The sequence below is a fragment of the Hemiscyllium ocellatum genome (assembly GCF_020745735.1).
Source record: "Hemiscyllium ocellatum isolate sHemOce1 chromosome 17 unlocalized genomic scaffold, sHemOce1.pat.X.cur. SUPER_17_unloc_1, whole genome shotgun sequence".
Lineage (NCBI taxonomy): Eukaryota > Metazoa > Chordata > Chondrichthyes > Orectolobiformes > Hemiscylliidae > Hemiscyllium > Hemiscyllium ocellatum.
In genome coordinates, this window is record NW_026867474.1 from 755,742 (window position 1) to 776,780 (window position 21,039).

Below are 21,039 nucleotides of genomic sequence, written 5' to 3' on the forward strand. Positions count from 1 at the left end.
GGCACAACCCTGTTAAACTGCCTCCCGCTCTCATTGTCTTACCTCCCCTCCATATTAGCATAGGTAAGTGAATCCCCCATTTACTGAAGGAAGAACCCTCCAGCCTTAATCTCTTCCCATCAACACATAATCATGAACAATACGATAATCAGTTTCTGTAATCCATTCATACGTTAACGCAGGACATCGCCATTCATCAAGCTTTGTAAGGTCATAATTACCAGCTTTAAACTATGTAATGACAATCGCCCATGTGACTGATATGTCTTTGTCTAATTCCTATTAAATATACTGTCTCTGTGGGTAAGGCAGAGATTCGTGAAGAAGAGTCTCTACAAGTCTCTATACTAACCTGGCAGGGGAGATACCATGATCATTGCGGTGGCGCTCCCAGGACGAGGCTATCCCATTGCACTTCGGGTGTGCTGACGCCTGCGATGTCACCAAATGCGGGATACTCAACAGCAAAATTTGTGGTAGTGGGGGTCTGCGTTCGCGCTCTCCCCTTGTGGGCGGCACGGTGGCACAGTAGTCAGATGGGGAAATGGGCTGAGGAGTGTCAGATGGAGTTTAATTTAGATAAATGTGAGGTGCTGCTTTTTGGAAAAGCAAAGCCTAGCAGGACTGATAGACTTAATGGTCAGGTCCGAGGGAGTGTTACTGAGCAAAGTTTCCTTACAGTGTAGGTTCATAATTCCTTGAAAGTAGAGTCGCAGGTGGATAGGATAGTGAAGGTGATTGGTATGATTTACATTATTGGTCAGAGCAGTGAGTACAGGAGTTGGGCAGTCATGTTGTGGCTGACAGGACATCGGTTTGGCCACTCTTACAATATTGAGTGCAATTCTGTTCTCCACCTATCAGAAGGATGTTGTGGAACTTGAAAGGTTCAGAAAAGATTGGTGGCAGAATATTCTTTAAAGGGTAGAATAACCAGTGGGAGGTCATTGGACATTGGTACCAATGACACAGGAAGAGAAAAAGATAGGTCCTGATGAGAGAATATAGCAAATTAGCCTGGAATATAAAAAAGTAGATACTCGGTTGTAATATCTGAATTACTCCCAATGCTACATGCTAATGAGAGTAGGAATAGCAGGATGGAGGAGATGAATGATTGGCTAAAGATCTGGTGTAGGGCAGAAGGATTCACATCTTTTGGTCATTGAATTCTCCTCTGGAGTAGAAGTGACTTGAATAAGAAGGATGGATTGTCCCTGAATTGGAAGGTGACTAATATCCAGGCAGGAAGATTTGCTAGTACTACTCGGGCGGCATTAAACCAGTGAGGGAGTGGGGGTAAACCTAAAGAGATAGTGAGAAAGGAGGTAAGTCTGAGGCTGGTACAGTTCAGAAATCAAACAGTCAAGGCAGAACGCGGTAGAACCGAGCAGTTACACTGCATTTACTTCAATGCAAGAGGCCTGACAGGGAAGGCAGATGAGCTCAGGTTATGGTTTGAACATGGGACTGGGATATCATCGGTATTATAGAAATATGACTCAGGGATGGATGTGACTGGCAGCTGTATGTTCCAGGGTATAGATGCTATAGGAAGGATAGAAAGGGGGACAAGAGAGGAGGACGAGTGGTGTTTTTGGTTAGGGATAGCATTAGAGTTGTGCTTGGGGACGATATTCATGGGAGTAAGTTCAGTGAAATTATTTGGACGGAACTGGGAAATAAGAAAGGATTGATCACCTTATTGTTAATATCTGCGTGTGTTTCATCTGATTGCTCTGGTTTCCTCCCACTATGTAAAGATGTGCAGGTTAGGTGGATTATCCAGGCTGAATTACCCACAGTGTTCAGGGATGTGCAGGTTGGGTGGATTATCCAGGCTGAATTACCCACAGTGTTCAGGGATGTGCAGGTTAGGTGGATTATCCAGGCTGAATTACCCACAGTGTTCAGGGATGTGCAGGTTGGGTGGATTATCCAGGCTGAATTACCCACAGTGTTCAGGGATGTGCAGGTTGGGTGGATTATCCAGGCTGAATTACCCACAGTGTTCAGGGATGTGCAGGTTGGGTGGATTATCCATGAGAAAGGCAGCATTACATGGGTAGGGTGGGAGTCTCTGAGGGTCAGTGCTGAATGACCTGCTTCCCCACTGTCTGGATTCTCTGATAATTATAATAGTTTTAAAATAGTTCCAAAAAAGAATAGACCAGATCTAAAAGTTGCTGTTCTAAATTGGATAAAGGTGCATTGTGATTGAACAAGATAAAATCTTTCAATACTTCTTTGCTATTCCCAGGTAAAGGGACGGCTGAAAAGTGGGAACGTAACATAAGGAATAGGAGCAGGAGGAGGCCATCTGGCCCCTCCAGCCTGCTCTGCCATTCAATAAGATCAGGGCTGATCTCAGCTCCACTTTACTGCTCTCTCCCATAACCTTTAATTCCTTTCCTGTTCGTAAATCTACATTTTGACCTAAAGACATTCAAGATGAAAGTCTCAACTGTTTTATTCAGCTGGGAATGCCACAGATTCACAACCCTTTAGCTGAAGAAGTTTCTCCTGAACCCAGTCCTAAATCTGATACCCCCTTATTTTGTCGCTATGCACCATAGTTTGTCCAGTCCACAGTGGAAACAACCTCCCTGCTTCTATCTTATCTACTCCTTTCATAATTTTATATTTTTCCTATACAATCTCCTATTACTCTAAATTCCAATGAGGATCATGCCAGTTTTGTCAATCTCTGCTCAGAAGGCAACCCTTTCAACTCCAGACTCAAACTAGTGACCCTGCTCTGCACCCCCTCCAGCGCCATTACATCCTTCCTGAAGTAGGGGACGAAAACCTGTACACAGTACTCCAGGTGTGGCCTCCCCAGCACCCTGTACAGCTGCAGCATACCCATCCCTCTAGCAATGAAGGACAATATTCCCTTCACTGCCTTAATTACCTGCTGTACCTGCAAACCAGCTTCCTGTGATTCATGCACAAGGACACCCAGCTCCCTCTGCACAGCAGCATGCTGCATGTTTTCACCATTTCATCATCCAGTTTGTTGTTAGTCCGACCAAAATGGATGACCTCACATATCCCAACATTGTCCTCCATCTGCCAGACCCTTAACCACTCAATTAACCTCTCTGTATCCCTGTGCAGACTGACAGTGGCCTCTGCACACATTGCTCTACCACTCATCTTAGTGTCGTCCACTTTTCATGAATCCATGCTGTGTCTGCTCGATGAGACAATTTCTATCCACATAGCTCACTATTTCTTTCTTGAGAGATCGGACATTTTTCCCCACTACAGAAGTTATGCTGACACGTCCATTTTAAAATATTGGCATCACATTTGCAGCTTTCCAATCTGTTAGAACCGTCCCAGAATCAGCAAATTTTAGTGAATTATCACGAGTGTATTTGCTATTTACCCACTGCCATTCCTTACAGTCCCCGGGGATGCATTCCATCACGGCCAGGAGACCCAACTACCTTTCGGCTGGTATCTTTCCCAGCACTGCCTCTTTACTGAGAATGATTGATTGTTTCTCTGTCTTCATCTGCCATTGCCCCCATAGGCCTGCGACAATGAGTATATAGACAGTATGTTCCTGTTAAGGCCGAGGCTGGGAGGTGTAAGGAATGCTGCTGTCAAGAGGAATTGTGGCTCTGGTCAAGAAAATGAAGGAGGGATATGGCAAGTCCAGACAACTGGGTTTGTGTGAATACCTACAGGTATATAGGGGCAGTAGGAGTATACTCGAGGGAAACTAAGAGGGCAAAAAGGGAACGAGAGAGCTTTGTGAAATGGGTTTGGGGAAAATCCAAAGAGATTCTAGAAATACACTAAGGACAAAAGAGTAACCAGGCAGAGAATAGGGACCCTCAAAGATCAACAAAATTGTCTATGGATCTGCAGGAGGCAGGAGAGATACTATCTGCGTATTTCATGTCCGCTTTTACTGAAGGAGGATATGGAAGTGAGAGAGTTTGGAGAAATAAATAGGGATAACTTGACAAGTGTCCATATAAGTTATGAGGCACTGGAACTTGTATAATGCATCAAGATTGATAAATCCCTGATACATGATCAGGTGAATCCCAGAACTTTGTGGGAAGCTAGGGAAGTGATAGTTGGGTCCCTCGCTGAGATATTTGTATCACCGAGGTGCTGGAAGACTGGCGCCATTATTTGAGAAAGGTGATGAGGAAAAGTCAGGGAACAATACACTGGTGAGCCTGGAGTCAGGTAAGTTATTGGAAGGGCTTCTCAGGGATAGGATTTAGATGTAATTGGAAAGGTAAGAAATGATTTGGGACAGTCAGCATGGCTTTGTGTATGGAAATCACTAACTTGGACTTCAGAAAGACATTCAAGGTGGAAGAACTAGCTATTTGGATATAAAATTGGCTGTAAGGTTGGAGACAGAGGATAGTGGTGAAGGGTTGCCTTTCGGACTGGAAGCCTGTGATGAGCAATATGGTGTAAGGATCGGTGCAGGGTTCACTGCTTTTCATCATTTATATCAATGATTCCTATGGTTCGTGACTTTATATAGACACCAAATTGGATCTGGAGGAAGTGGATCGGGAAGAAGGTTACCTCAGAGTACAATGGGACTTCAATCAAATGGGCTGGGGAGTGGCAGGTGGAGTGAATTCAGATAAATGTGAGGTGCTGCATTTTGAAAAAACAAATCAGGGCTGGATTATACATTTAATGGGAAGGTCCTGGGGAGTGTTGTTGAACAAAGAGACCTTGTCGTGCAGGTTGATAGTTCTTTGAAAGTGGAATCATGGATAGGCAGGGTAGTGAAGGAGGCGTTTGGTGTACTTGGTCAGTGCATTGAGTATTGGAGTTGGGACATTGTTTTGCAGCTCTACAGGACATTGATTCAGCCACATCTGGAATTCTGCTTTCAGTCCTGGTCTCCCTGCTGTAGGAGTGATATTACAGAACATGAAAGGATTCTGAAAAGATGTGCAAAAGTGTTGCCAGGGTTGAGGATTTGAGCTATAGGGAGAGGCTGAATAGGCTGGGGCTGTTTTCCCTGCATCATTGGATGCTGAGAGATGACCTTCGAGGTACATAAAATCGTGAAGGACATGGATAGGGTGAACAACCAGGGTCTTTTCCCAAAGTTAAGTGAGTACAAAACTAGAGGGCACAAGCCTATGGTGTGAGGCAAGAGATTTTAAAGGGATCTTAGGGGCAATGTTTTCAAGCTGAATATGGAATGAGCTGCCAGAGGAAGTGTGGAGGCTGGTACAATTACAACATTTGAAAGGCATCTGACTGGGTACGTGATTAAGAAAAGTTTAGAAGGATATGGGCAAAGTGCTGGCAAATGGGACAAGATTAATTTGGGATAAATGGGTGACATGGATGAGTTGGATTGAATGGTCTGTTTCTGTGCTGTACATCTCGGAATTTAACTATTTGAGGATAAATTTGGAGTGCTACGGGTAAATGGAAGGGGAGGAAGGGCAGATTGGCAGCATGTCCAGAGGGAGAGAGTATAGCCGCAATGGGCTGAATAGCCCCCAACCCCTGTGCTCTGTGATACTGCCCCATTCACTGTGAATGATGAAGCTCATCCCAGGGCAGAGCCACAGACATATACAGCACGGAAACAGACCCTTCAGTCAAACTCGTCCGTGCCGACCAGATATCCTATCTTAATCTAGTACAGTTGACTCGTTTCCCTTACAATTCATATGCCCATCCAGATGCCTTTCAAATGGTGTAACTGTACTAGCTGCCACCACTTCCCCTGACCGTAGCTTCCATACACGCACCACCTCTACGTGAAAAAAGTAGTCTCTCGGGTCCCTTTTATATCTTTCCTCTCTCACCTTAAACCTATGCTCTCTAGTTCTGGACTCCCCCACCCCAGGAAAAAGACCTTGTCTATTTATCCCATCAATGCCCCTCATGATTTTATAAACCTCTATGAGGTTACCCCTCAGCCTCCCACACTCCTGGGAGGATCCCACCACTCATGTCACAATGGGGCCTGGCTGATTGACAGCAGCTTCAGACCAATAGGAGACTAGGTGCAATCCTCCAGCCAATGGGAGTGAATGAGGGGTGTTGCCAACAGGCCAACATGTAACCATGAGCTGTGCAGGTGCAGTGTCATGGTGAGGGGGTGGGAAGAGACCCAGTGAGTGTGAAGGGAGTGGGAGAGAAATGGATTAGTGTGGACTGGGAGGGTTTATAAACTCATGATGTATGCTGCTAGACCTGAATTAGAAACTCCCAGTAAATGAAAAGCAAAAGAACTGTGGATGCTTAAAACAGAAACAACAGCCAGAAGATACTGGAAAAGCTCAGCAGGTCTGGCAGCATCTGAAGAGAAATCAGAGTTAACATTTTGGATCCGCTGACCCTTCCTCAGAACTGATGTTACTGAGACAAAATGTCAGTTTATATGCAGAAGGTAGGGGTTAAGGAGTAAATGATAGGTGGTGATATAGACCAAAGAGAGATATAGGAGCAATTGGGCAAATGAATGGATAATGCTCTGGCTGTGGGAGGGTGAGTAGATGTTATTGGAGATTGTTAGTGACTAATCATATGTAATGTGTAATGGCAGGCTGTGTAATAACAAGGCCTGGTGTGTGGGGTGGGGGAATAAGGTGCTAGGACATGGGAGACTTAGGACCTAAAATTAATGAATTCCGTTTTAAGGTCAGAGGCCTGAAGGGTCCCCCAAGTACAAAATGAGGTGTTGTTCTTCCAGCTTACGTTAAAGTTTGGCGCAGGAGAAGCACAGCAGATCAGACAGTATCCAAGGAGCAGGAGAATTGACATATTGGGCCTATTGCCGTCAGCAGGAATGTGTGCGAGGGGAAGAGGGCTGACAGACAATAGAATGTGTGTGTGGGGATGGCGGGAAGGTAGTTGGGAAGGCGATAGGAAGATGCTGGTGGAGGGTAATGGTGAGAGGGTGGAGTGGATAATTGGGAAGGAAGATGGACTGGTCTGACTGTTCAAGAGGGTGGTGCTGAGTTGGAGGGCTGGATCTGGGATACGGTGGGGGAGGGGAAATGATGAAACGTTGATTCTGTGTTTGAAGGGTCCCAAGATAGAAGATGAGGTATTCTTCCTCCATGAGTCATGTAGCTAGGATTTTGTGGTGGAGGTGGCCCAGGACATGCATGTCCTTGGCAGAGTGAGAGGGTGGGTTGTAGAAATGGTTGACCACAGGACAGTGGGGTTGATTGGTGCATGTCTCCCAGAAAGGTTCCCTGAAACATTCTGCAAGTTGGCGTCCTGTCTCCCCATTGTAGAGAGCAATGAACACAATAGATGAGGTTATTCAATGTACAGGAAAATCTCTGCTGGATGTGGAAGGGACCTCTGGTGTCTTGGATGGAGGTGAGGGGAAGGTGTGGGCACAGGTTTTACACCTCTTGGAATGGCAGGCAAAGGTGGAGGATGGGTTGGTGGGGAGCATGGATCTAATGCGGAAGTCACAGGGAATGATCTCTGAGGAATGCTGAAAGGGGTGTGGAGGGAAAGATATCTCTGTTGGTGGGGTCTGATTGTCGGTGGTGGAAATGGCAGAGGATGTTGTGTTGTATCTGGCTGAAAAGCGAGGACTTGGGGGTTCTATCCTTGCTGCGGTTGGAGGGGTGGGGTTCAAGAGCAGAGGTGCAGGAAGTGGTGGAGATACACTGAAGGGTATTATTGACCACATGGGAGGGGAAATTGCAGTCCTTGAGATACAGGGCCATTTGGTATGGTCTGGAGTGTTCTGCATCTAGCTTCCCTGGAACACTGCATTAAGAATGGGACAGATGTTGGCCAGGGAACAGTCTCGTGTGTTAAAATGGCAGGTAACTGGACTCGGGGTCTGTTTTGGTCTGAGAGGGAGCGCAGATTTGTCCAGATTGCACTTCGTTACTTTATAGGGACGGTCAGATTTAGTCCCAGTCACCCACTTCATGATGCTCATCTGAAAACTCCTTATTTTCAATTCCCTGCAACTCCTTATAAACACAAATTCCAGTACCTTTTTAGGTGGAATGTTCCAGATTCTAACAACTGTCTGTTCACCCAGAAACTGCTGAGGTCCATGTTGACTCTGGGACTACAAAGGATTGAATTGAAAGATGAGATGCTGTTCCTGAGCTCCCATTGAGATGTATTGGAACAGTACAGGAGGCTGAGGGCAGTGTAGGCGTGAGCAGACAATGACAATGACAGGGCTGCACTGTGAGGGCTGCTTGGCTAACTGAGAGTGTTTTGAAGTTGGGTGTAAACAGAGCGAGGTGGGACAGGGAGAATGTGAAGCTGAAACTCCGTTTTGTTTCAGCCCATTCAGAAATTCACATGGTCCCAAAGGGAACAGCCAGTTTGTAAGCGATACCTGTGGAGATTTTGTTACAGTTTTTAAGGTACAACTTATCAGCTAAAGTAAAGAATACGGGATTTTGATTATAATGGATATGTTTGAAGGGGAGGAAGATTGCTCGGTCATTTAAATTCTCTTAATGGGAGTAACTAGCTGAATCTAGAGAGCCTGTGTGACAGGAGACCTCAGACCCATGGTGTGCACCAAAATTAAGGATGTTTCCAGTGTCCGTGACGGCTATGTGTGCGGGAAATGTGCCCATCAGCAGCTACTGGGAAACTGCTTTTCAGACCTGGAGCTGTGAGTGGACTCACTGTGGAGCATCTGCAACACTGAGGATGTTATGGACATTATGATCAGTGAGTTAGTCACACCGCAGGTGAGGGTTACACAGGCAGAAAGGGAATGGGTGACCATCAGATCAAGTAAAAGGCTCAGAAAGGGAGTGCAGGAGTTCCCAATGGTTATTCCCTTCCCAAACAGATACTGTATACCGCTTGGGGTGTGTGTGTGTGTGTGTGTGTGTGTGTGTGTGTGTGTGTGTGTGTGTGTGTGTGTGTGTGTGTGTGTGTGTGTGTGTGTGTGTGTGTGTGTGTGTGTGTGTGTGTGTGTCAGTCTCAGGGGAAATCAGCAACAGCCAGGTTCATGACACCGTAGATAGCTCTGCTGCCCAGAACGGGAAGAGAGAGAGTGACAGGGGATACAGAATAGTCAGGGTTACAGACAGGCACTTTCTGGCCACAGCCATGAATCCAGGATGGTATGTTATCTCCCTGGTGATAGGATCCGCGATATCATGGTGCAGCTACAGGACATTCTGGAACTGGAGGGTAAACAGCCCGTGGTTGTAGAACACACCGATACCAACGACATAATGAAACAAAGGGATGAGTGCTTGAAAGCTGGATATTGGGAGAGCAGGGACACATTATAATGCAGCTCCTGAAATGTTATGATGTCAGACTTGCTCCCAGTGCCATGTGCTCGTGAGAACAGGAATATGAGGGTAGATCAGCTGGATGTGTGGCTGGAGAAATGGTGTACCATGGAAGGGTTTAGGTTCTTTCTGCATTGTGAGCGTTTCTGGGTTAGGTGGGACCTGTACCAGCCTGACCGGTTAACCTTGGGCAGGGCTGGGAGAAATCTCCTGGTGGGGGCTATTGCCAGTTCCATTGGTGAGGTATTAACTAGTCTGGCAGGGGGATGGGAGCTAAAGTGTCAGGTTAGATGGGTCAGGTTCAGAACAAGGAGTGGGAGGTAGAATATTAGTGATGTAGTCAGCGGCTCCGAAAACCAAAGGAAAGGAGGATTAAACGAGGATTGAGTCCCTCTTCATCCATCAGTCCTGCCATCCCAGGAATCAGAGTCAACAAAATCTGGAGCTGTACAGCTCTCTGTCTCCCAAGTGCTTCAGCAAAATGGTGGGAACCTGCAACAAATCCAAGAAGTGCTGGAGATTCCCAGCAGGCCGGGCAGCATCTGAAATGGTGACACCTGCAGGAAACATTACAGCCTTGGTCATCTTTTTCACTGTCCACTAAACCTCCAATTTTGGCGTCACCTGCAAAATTACTAATACCTTCTGTGTTTACATCCAAATCATTGATATAAATGACGGAAAATAATAGATACAGCACCAATCCTTGTGACACTCCACAGGCCTCCTGTCTGAAAAGCATCCCTCCGCCACCACTCTCTGTCTTTTACTTTTGAGCCAGTAATGTACTCAAATAGCTGGTTTCTGCTTTATTCCGTGAGACCTAACCTTGCTAACCAGTCTCCCATGAGAAAGGTTGCCGAATGCCTTACTAAAGTCCACATTGATCATGTCGACCAGTCTGCCCTCATCAATCATTTTTGTTACTTCTTCAAAACCATTCTACCCCCTGGAAAGCATAACAGTTACAGCACCAGAGTAATCAGTCCATCGTATCTGTGCAGATCATAATGCCATTCCAAACTAATTCCATCTGCCTGTAACATGATCCATATCCCTGATAACCTATGCCTGCTTATGTGTCTGTCCGAATGCCTCTTAAATTGTGATTGTTTCTGCTTTTCCCATCTCCCAGGAGAATACATTCTAGTCACTGACCACCTTCTGCACAAGACACTTGTCTGACACAACTCCCTTTAAACTTGCACAGATGTTGTTGGAAATGCCCAGCAGGTAATGCAGCATCTGTGAAGAAAAATCAGTTAGAGTTTCCGGTCTGGGCACCCTTCCTCAGATACGTTAACTCTAATTTCTTTTCACAGATGCTGCTAGACCTGCTGAGCTTTTCCAGAATCTTCTGTTTCTCTTCCTGGTTTACAGAATCTGCAGTTGTTACAGTTTTCATATCCTTAAAACTTTCCCCCTCTCCTCTAGAATTTGTCATTTCCACCTTGGAAAAAAATTCACATTATTCGTTTGGACTCCCCTGCCCTGGGAAACAAAGAAACCATGACTAGTCACCCTATCATTGCTCCTCATAATTTTATGAAGTTCGATAAATCCACCTAAAGTGTCCAGTGCTGCAGGGAAATAGCCTCAGCCTATTCAGCCTCTCCCTATGGTTCAAATATTCGAATACTGGCAATACCCTAGTAAAACTTTCCTGAACTCTTGCAATTTCCCAGCATCTTTCCTATAGCAGGGAGACTGGAATTGAAAGCAGTCTGGGCATTTCAAAAGTGTAAAAAGTGAGGTCTGCAGATGCTGGAGATCAGAGCTGAAAATGTGTTGCTGGTTAAAGCTGGTTTCTGATGAAGGGCTTATGCCCGAAACGTCGAATTTCCTGCTCCTTGGATGCTGCCTGACCTGCTGCGCTTTAACCAGCAACACATTTTCATTTCAAAAGTGGCCAAGCAAATAAACTGTGCAACCGAAACATGATCTCCCAGCTCCTATACTCAATGCACTGCCCAAAAACAGCTAGCATACCGCACACCACCTTCACTGACCTGTCTACCTCAACCACTCTTTCAAGGAACTATCAAACTACGCTGCACGGTCTGTTTGTTTGTCAACACTTCCCAAGGACTTGCTATTAAGAGGTTGACTCCTATTCTGATAACATCTTTCTGAAATCGGGGAGACTACAATTGAATGCAATATTCTAAAACTGGCCTCACCAATACCCTACTCAGCCACAACGTGACCTCCTAATCCCTATGCTCAGTGACAGAATCCCTACAATGTGGAAGCAGGCCATTCGGCCCATGGGACCATACCAACCATCGCAACAGCATTCCACCCTAACTCTGTAACCTACCATTACCCAAAGCTAATCCACCTAACCTGTGTGTCTTTGAAATTGTGGCAGGAAATTAAGAGCACCCAGAGGAAGTCCACGCAGACACACAGGAAGAATGTGCAAACACCACACAGACAGTGGAATCGAACCAGAGTCCATTTATCGATCAGAATGTTCCAAATGCCACGTTCAGCACCTGATCTCCCTGAAACTCTACTTTCCAGAAACTATGCAGTTGTTCTGTGGCCTTCAGGCGGAATTAAGCTGAGGAGGAGAAAACAGGGACAGGGTTGAGTTGTAGATCTATAAAATAAGTCTCCATCTTCCCCCTCTGTGTTCCCCCGTCTCCTCCCACTCTGTCTGTTACCCCCTCTCTCTCACCAGCCCTTTGTTGGTCACCACCACCCCTGTCGCCGCCACCCATCGTTCTGTCCCCCCATCTGTCGGTCTGTCGCGCCCTCAGTCTTTCCCCCTCTCTGTCAGTCATTCCCCCGTCGGTTGCACACCCATCATTTTCCCCCCCTCCCTATGTCAGTTGCACCCCCTCGGTCTGCTCCCCCTCTCTGTCGGTTGCCCCCCCTCCCCCCAACCGTCAGTCGCCCCCTCTGTTCCCCTCCTCTCTAATCCTACTTTCTGTCCTCACCCATTTCTGTCCCACCAGTCTCGATCCACCTACCCTCTCTGTTCCTCCGCCCACCCCCTCCCAGTCCCCTAGTTCTGTACTCCCCCACTGGAGGGAAAATATCTTCTCTATTTACCCTATCCATGCCCGGCCTGATTTTAAAAGTCTCTTTCAGGTCACCGTTCAGCCTCTGATGCTCCAAGGAAAACAGCCTATCCAACCCTGGCAAAATCCTATAATTCTGTTCTGACCCATTTCAAGTTTGAGAACATCCATGTGATCGTAAGGAGACCAGAATTGCATGGAATATTACAAAAGTTGCCGAATCAATGCCCTGTACAGCCGCAATATGACCTCCCAACCCCTATACTCAATGCTCTGACCAATAAAGGCTAGCAGACAAACTGCCTTCTTCACTAATCTATCTACTTGCTACTCTACTTTCAAGGAAGTATGAGCCTGCACTCCAAGGTCTCTTTGTTTAGCAGCACTCCCCAGGAACTTACTATTAACTGTATACGTCCTGCTAAAGTTTGTTTTTCCAAAATGCAGCAGCTCACATTTTTCTAAACTGAACTCCTCAGCCCATTCACCCATCTGATCCAGATCCCCTTGTACCCGGAGGTAATCTTTTTCACTGTCTACTACACCTCCCATTTTGGTGTCATCTGCAAACTTACTAACAATACCTCTTATGTTCACATCCAAATCATTGATATAAATGGCGAAAAGTAGTGGATCCAGCACCGATCCTTGTGACACTCCACTGGTCTCAGGCCTCCAGCCTGAAAAGCACCCGCTGCCTTCTACGTTCGAGCCAGTTCTGTACTCCATACGATCTAGCCTTGCTGACCAGTCTCCCATGAGGAACCTTGTCGAATGCCTTACTGAAGTTCATGTAGATCATGTCCATGCTCTGACCTCAGCAATCCTCTTTGTTACTTCTTAAAAAAAAACTGAATCAAATTCATGAAGTATCATTTCCCATGAACACAGCTGTTATTAATATCCAGGATTTAACTCTGTACATTGGGGTCTGCGTTGCCCAGTTATAGGTGTTAATATTCTGGATGAAGTTCAAGTACACCAGCATTTTGTCAGTGACTGTGTATTGAGTCTTGTTAATGTCACCAACCCAGGTGAGTTCCTTTTGAAAAGCAGTCCCTGTATCCCTTGCCCACCAGGAAATAGTGTAAGTGTCCTTACCTCTGGACTAGGAGGATCAGGCTCAGAGTTGAGTAACAGCATCTTTGAAGAGGCTGATTAGTAAACGTGCCCAAGCCACCAGGCCATACTGCCTCCCAGCTGTCCCTGCCTGAGCCTCTAAACAGAACCTTCCTGTAGTTTCTCTCCTGTCAGACTCTCCCATTGCTCAGTTTGTCCAGGATTCCCTCCTGCTGCTGCACTGCTCCTGTCCCTCACTGACCTGTCCATCCCCCAGTGTCCTCCACATTCATTCATTGTTTACAATCCCATTACCATAGTTCTCCAGCCCCGCCCCTTCCTGTCCATAGAGATGGCTCAGTGGTTAGCACTGCTGCCTCACAGCACCAAGTACTCTGGTTCGATTCCGGCTAAACCCTGAGTTTGTGCATTCTTCCCGTGTCTGAGCGGGTTTCCTCCGAATGCTCCGGTTTCTGCCCACAATCCAAAGATGTGCAGGATGGCTGAACTGGCCATTCTAAATTGCCCATTATATTAGTTAGAGGGCATGGGTCTGTATAAGTTACTGTTTGGAGGGTCATTATGGACTTGTTTGGCCGAAGGGCCAGTTTCCATACTGTAGGGATTCTGATATATTGGGCAGCAGCTGCTGTCAATCACCCAGGCTCCTGTATGATCGGGAGCACGTACTGTAGGAGTGGAGACCAGTGTATGGGCACAGTGCTGGCCAATTGTGGGAGTATGCACAGTGCCTGGGAAGGAGGCTGTGGTTGTGAGGGATTAATCTGTCATTGGCAGCTTCCTCCCTCTGGGATCAGGACCCAGGGGAATGGCCTTTTTCTTGCTATCCTGACATGTGACCAGACTATCAGTGGTGCAGCGTTTTGCAGAAAGTTATCAGAACTTTTCTGTGAAGATTCAGGGTTGTTATGGAAAGGGACAAGGATGGGGCTGCAATTAGAGTACTAATTTGGCTCATTTTAGTAAGATGGGTCTTGGCCAGAGTGTGCAGGATGGTTCTCATCAGGAGCTAGGAAACTGAATTCGAAGAGAGAGTGTGAGAGAACTGGGTATGGAGGAAAGGAGTGGGGGAATTGGTTTGGATTTCAGCTCACAGAAGAGAGAAATTGTGAGACTGAGGTTTAAAGCTTTGGGGGAACAAGGAAACTGCAGGTTAGTACTACAATTGTCTTATGAATTTCCATCCTGTATTAACGGTGGTAACTTGTGTGCTCTGTTGTCTGGTACTGAAAGGGTGGATTTGCAGATGATAAATTCAAATTGAACTTCATGTTCAGTTTTGATAGTTACTTGATCCGTGGCGACCTGAATATCATTGGCCTTTTCATGTGGAAGGAAAGGTGTGTATTCTGTCCGTGGGCGAATATTTCAAATCAGTGTGACTGCAAAAGTACTGAGACACAGCCAAGTCCATGTCAGCATGGTGAGTGTGGAGAGAGATTTAATTTGTTTTTGAAAGTTTGAAAAATCATGGCACATCTCCCAGGAACAATTAAGCCACAACTTTGCTTTGTAGAAGGACAAGTCTTTAATTAACCATGCAACCAGAAAGACACAAGGATACCTGCTCTATGGGAAATACTATGGAAACGGAATTGTTGTAAAGGAGTTCATTCTCGATCATGGATTGTAATCCATGGGCGTTGTCGGTTCCAGCGCCGTGGGGCAATACTGGAAATATGAGGAATGTAATGTAGGTTTCAGTTATTAAACTGTAAAAAGTGCAGAACAATTTACAAGGATGTTGGCAGGGCTCAGGGGTCTGAGTTATAGGGAGAGGTTAGACAAGCGAGGATTTTTTTGTTTAGAGCAGAGGAAACTGAGGGGGTACTGTTCTAGAAGTGTATAAGACTATGAGAGGCATGGATAAGGTGAATGCAGTCAGTCTTTTTCCCAGGAACCCAAGGATTGGACGGCTTGATTGGATCAGTTTAAGGTTAGAGGAGAAAAAAACAAAGGGAAGCTGAGGGGCAACTGTTTTACCCAGAGGGTGGTATGTATATGGACTGAGCTGCCAGTGGAAGTGGTTCAGGCAGGAACACTCAACAACAGGTAAAAGACATTTGGACAAATATATGGATAGGAAAGGGTCAGAAGCAGATGGGCCAAGTGCAGGGAAATGGGGTTAGCGTGGATGGACATTCTGGTCGGCATGGGCCAGTTTGGGCCAAAGGGCCTGTCTCTGCTGCAGGATGCTATGACTCTAAGTGCATTTGCTATTTCTCCCCCTAACCCTGTTGGTATCTTGGGATGTATTCCGTCAGGGCAATGAGACTTGTCTACCTTTAGCTCCATTAACTTGCCCAACTCTAACACTTTCACGATAATGGTTATTATCGAGGTCGTCACCTTCCTACGTCTCCTGATCAATTACTGCCATGCTCTTTGTATCCTCCACTGTGAGACTGACTGCTGTGTACTCATATTCCTGAACCCTGCTGGATAGGAATAACTCGGCGCAGAACTTAGAGGTCTTCTTTGTGTCTTTATTGATGTGGAGAGTGTACATGCAAAACACCTCCAGGCAGCATCAGGTAACTCCCCGCCTGTCCGATGTGCCACTCCCATTCTTATAACTTTGTGGTTTGTGACTTTGAATAGAGACTGTCTCTCAGTATTATTTCCATGGCAACGGCAGTTAGAAAGTCTAGTTCAGTTCAGCACTTTATGGTTAAATCACACACCCCTCCCCCCACGCCCCATGGATCCCTAAAGTATCTGACAGGCGCTTCAGTTTCAGTGGGGCTGTCTATCAGGATTCTGATGTGGAGGAGCCGGTGGTGGGGTGGACAAAGTTTAAAAACCACACATCACCAGGTTATAGTCCAACAGGATTATTTGCAGCACAGGAGTGTGCTGTGATTTTCAACTTGATCAGGATTATCTCTATGGTAACAGTGAAGTGCTTCAGCAATTACAGAGGCCATATGTTCCCCACACGATAGGTTCCCCTCGAGCAGTGTAAACTGGTATTCTGGCCCTGGGGATAGCTACTCATCACTTTTCTCTCCCAATCCCATCTAGCTTTCTGTTGATCTTTAAAGTTTTTCTAATCTCCTTGGACTTTGGCAATTTGTATGCATTCTATTTCAGTTTGATAGACTCTCTTATTTCCTGAGCCACCCATGGCAGATGACTCCTTTTCCTACAGTCCTTCCTTTTCCCTGATATATACTTTTGCGGAGCATTTCAAAAAATTGCTTTGATATTCCCGCACTCTCTGTCAACTTTCCCACCATAAAGTCTTTGTTTCCAGTCTACGTTAGCCAACTCCTGCCTCATCCTATTGTAGTCTCCTTTTGTTTAAGCACTGGATCTTGGGAGTGGATCTAATCTTCCAGCTTTCCATCTGTGGCCTTGGCTTTGTAATAAAATACAGGATAGATATTCTCAAAACTCTGGATGCTGCGAATGTACTACGCAGTCTAAAACCATAAATCCCTGTCTCCCCTCAGTTTAAAATTGCAAAATCATTATCTCCTACACGCATCCTTACTATCTAAGATTGGAATGCTAATCCACCCGACTATCTGTCATTTTCCGAAAATCTCCTTTGGTGAAGGTAGTGATTTTTGGATTCAGCTTTCCAGTTATTACCGTAAGAAGATAAGCACTGGGCACAGGAGAGGCAATGCAGCCCTTCAAACCAGCTCCACCATTTAATACGGTGATGATTGAGCTCACCTCGGTCTCAGCTGGATGTTCCCACCTGCTCTCTCTCACCCTTCATCTCATTGCAAATACAACATCTGTATCTCTTCAAATTGGCTCATTGTCCTGGCATCCACCACATTTTGAACAGGGAATTCCATAGATTCACAACACATTGAGACAAGTATATTCTTCTTCATGAGAATAGAATAGAGTCCCTATAGTGCAGAAACAGTATTCATCCATCGAATCCACACCAGCCCTATAATGAGCATCCCATTCAGACCCACTTGTTCCCTGTAACATTGCATTTCCCATGGCTAACGTGCATGGACACTCAGCAATTTAGCATGGGCAATCCACCTAACCTGCACATCTTTGGACTGTGTGAGGAAACTGGAGAACTGCACGAAAACATGCAAACATGGGGAGAATGGGTAAACTCCACACAGTCACCTCTGGTCTCTGATGCTGTGAGACAGCAGTGCTAGCCACTGAGCCACCTCTGCTTAAAACCTACTGCGCCTTATTAACCTCCCAATTCTCCAGTTGGCTGAATCTATGTTCCTCACATCAGAAATCAGGTTGTCTAAGCGGATGTCTCAGTAAATCCCAGTGACGGCCCACATGTCCCGTGTGTCTGAATGGGGATCCGATACACAACATCCTCCATCCCACACTTTTCATTCACGTTCCAGAGACAGGGCTCCAGTGGCTGCATGAGGACTGCAACTCCCAAATTCCGAGGCAGGGACCAAACGTCTGTGGGGAAACGTGGCACTGCACACGTGCAGATTGTGGGTGGGTTTTGGAGCATGTGCTTTGGTGTAACTAGTGGAAAGTATTTCACACAGTGATTGTCTGGAGGAGGAACGTATTTGCTTGTAGTATTGGTCTGTTGGGGGGTTAAAGTGTCACCACACCCACATGGGACCAAGTTACATTCCCAACTTGTCATAACCCTGGAACCGACCAATGAGAAACAAAGAAGGCTCTGACCTATTCTCCCAGACTGAAGGTTCCTCTTCTGTCCAGGATCTGCCACCTCCCTTTCTGTTTCCTTTTGTTTCATTCTGCTGTTACATTATTGACTTGCAGCAACTGAAGGGAAAGGAAGTGAACCCAGAAAGGTTGCAGAGTCCAACCAGGGATGGGAAGTGGTGGCATGGATCTGTTTATCAACAACTCCATGAGAATGGGGAGGGTGTACACTCAGGAGTAGCAGAGCCAGAATGGTGGGAGAGAGTAAGTGGGCTGGAGGGTTACAGCTTTGGGGGAAGAAAGGGAAAAAAGATATTCTAGAGAAACTAGAATTGTCTGTTCTGAATTTCTCATCTGTACATATTCCTTTATACAGGGTGCTAGACGGTGAAGATTTGCAGACTGAAATCTCAAAATCATGTGCAGATTGTGATTAAGTTGCCTAGTGTTTAAAGAACCAAAGATGGAGAATGACTCTGCCAAAATCCTGCAACACTCTCCCTCCCAGCATTGTCAGTCTATCTATGCCAAATGGACTGCGAATGGTTCAAGACAGCAGCTCACTACCATCTTCTCAAGGGTAACTGGAGATAGGGAATAAATGCTGGCTGAGCCAGTGATACCCATATCCTGGAAATGGTTGCTATCTCTAGTTGCTGAAACCCAGTTGATGTTACTGCAGGATGATGAGGGATGCTGAGTGCATCCTCCAGGAGGCAGCACCATCACATTACCCCTGCCTACACCCACACAGTAACACAGCAACGTCACTGGAACAAAAGGCAGTGAAACCAAAGGAGGACTTAGATATAGTTCTTCGAGGTAAAGTCATGAAAGGGGATTGGAACACAGCAGGAACAGGAGACTGAGCTGGATGGTCAGCTGTTTCCCATTGAATGGTGGAGCAGGAGTGAAAGGCTGAATGACCTCCCGCTACTATCTCCCAGGTATGTATATAGTCATGGAGCCTGGGTCGGAAGGAGTGGGCAGGGATTCTGCTGGAGATTGCACCTCCACATCAGTTTTCAGTGAGGGATGGTTTGGTGGATTTTTAAAAATATGTCTTTTACAAGGTTTGTGAATTTGGTTGAAAAATATTGTAGCTATTTATTCCACTATAAATAAAACTAAAAGAAAAGAAATGAAACTATCTGGACTTAAGTTTTTAAGAATTTCAAACGTCCTGTAAAACAAAATCCTGTCTATTCCCGGGCACCATCACTTTCCAGTTATTCAAACTCCAGGGAAATATTTAATCCCTGTCTGAACCTTTGGTTTGATTTAACTGCTTTTCAATTCTCATTCTGTGAGCTGTGAAGTGTTCTCCTCCCCCCGCCCCCACAAATTTCTCCGACCCAGAAGTGTTATCACACACAGCTGAGCAACCTTCCCACGTTCATCATTACGCCATTTTGGGTTTTGTTAATATATAATCACCAGCAGGAAACCACCCGTGTAACCAATTGAATATTTACAAACAAAGCCCATTACGGGCAAAGCAAACCATTCCATGTGACAGAGTGGGAAGGGACCAAATCAAAGTAGAGTTGGGGGTGAGGGGGCAGCGGTGGAGATAAAGCACTGTATCCCCTGCGATGCCCACCTCTACCTAAACACATTGAAACATTGATACATACCACATGATCCTTCTCCAAGGACGCCCTGCTTTATCCTCTATCATAGAATAGAATCCTGATAGTGTGGAAGGAGAGCATTGACCCATCAAACCCCACCAACCATTCAAAGAGCATCCCACCTGGAGCACTCCGTCCTTGTAACACTGCATTTCCCATGGCTGATCCACGGAGTCTGCACAATCCTGGACACTGTGGACAATTTCACACAACTGATCCACCTCACCCACAAATTTTTGAACTGTGGGAGGAAACCAGAGCACCTGGAGGGGGCTCTCATAGGAGAATGTGCAAACTCCACATAGGCTGTTGACCAAGGCTGGACTCCAACCTTGTACCTGGTGCTGTGAAGCAGCCGTGCTATAATCCCAATTAAATCAAAACAGATGATCCCTGCTCATTGTCACATTGCTGTTTATTGCCCAGAGAGTCTGGGAGATGCTGCAGCCAGAAAGATTTCCGATTATCTCATGAGGAAGAGAATTCAAAATTCGGGCCAGTGACTCGGGGCGCAGTGAAGTCACGGAGGTCTGGGAACCATCAGAAATGTAACAGGTTGTGAGCAAGGTGGGTTGAGACAAGAACAAAAAGACAGTGTCACACAGGGGAAGGCAGGAGAGATTAAATTGCAGAAATGGTAGTCCCTCAAGGCCATGGGGAATGGAGTTAGGGCTGGGAAAGAAACCAGGAAACAAGGTGAGCAGCTGTCAAAGAAATATATTGAAAAAACAGATTATAACAACATAGAGGGCAGAGTTCACAGTCTGAAATTGTTGCTCTCATTGGTGAGTACAGAATGCTGTAAAGCCTGGGTCATTCTATTGCAGCCAAGACATGCAGGATTGGCCAAGTGGCCTCAATATGTGCTGTAACTTTCTGATCAATTTATTGTGACATTTGGAATTCAGGTCGGATGATGTTCATAAATTCTCAAATTGGAGAAATGTTAAATAAATCACAATGATCACATTCTGCAGACTTTAGTCCGCAGCCCTGCCTGCTCCAGCATCTCAGTTACATCCATGTCCTTTTATTCTAATGTGATGCTGGTTACTGCCTCTGCCACCCCATCAGTGAGTTCCTGCTCCCCACCATCTCCGAGTGAAATGAATTCTCCCCTCCCCTTCTTTCAGAGAATTAGTTTCAATCTAAATCCTCCAGTTTCTGACCTCTCTGTTAGAGAATAGCTCCTTCCTATCCACTCAATCTGGATTCCTCAGCATTTTATCACTTCAATTATATCTCAGCTCATCCTCCTCGGAAATCATCCCCAGCCTATCCAACCTTTCCTCAGAGCAGAAATTCTCTAATTGTAGAAACATTCTGATCAATCTCCTCTGTACCCTCTCTGGTGTGATCACATCAACCTTGGAATGTGGGGATCAGAAGTGTGTGCAGTAC

General features: G+C 45.9%; 1 non-coding gene across 1 annotated transcript; it reads left to right on the plus strand.

The window, feature by feature from the left end:
* The first annotated feature begins 344 nt into the window (after positions 1–344).
* LOC132806971 (U1 spliceosomal RNA) lies at positions 345–508 on the plus strand. Its single transcript, XR_009641903.1, has one exon. It is a non-coding gene; the product is annotated as a U1 spliceosomal RNA (small nuclear RNA).
* Positions 509–21,039: the final 20,531 nt, after the last annotated feature.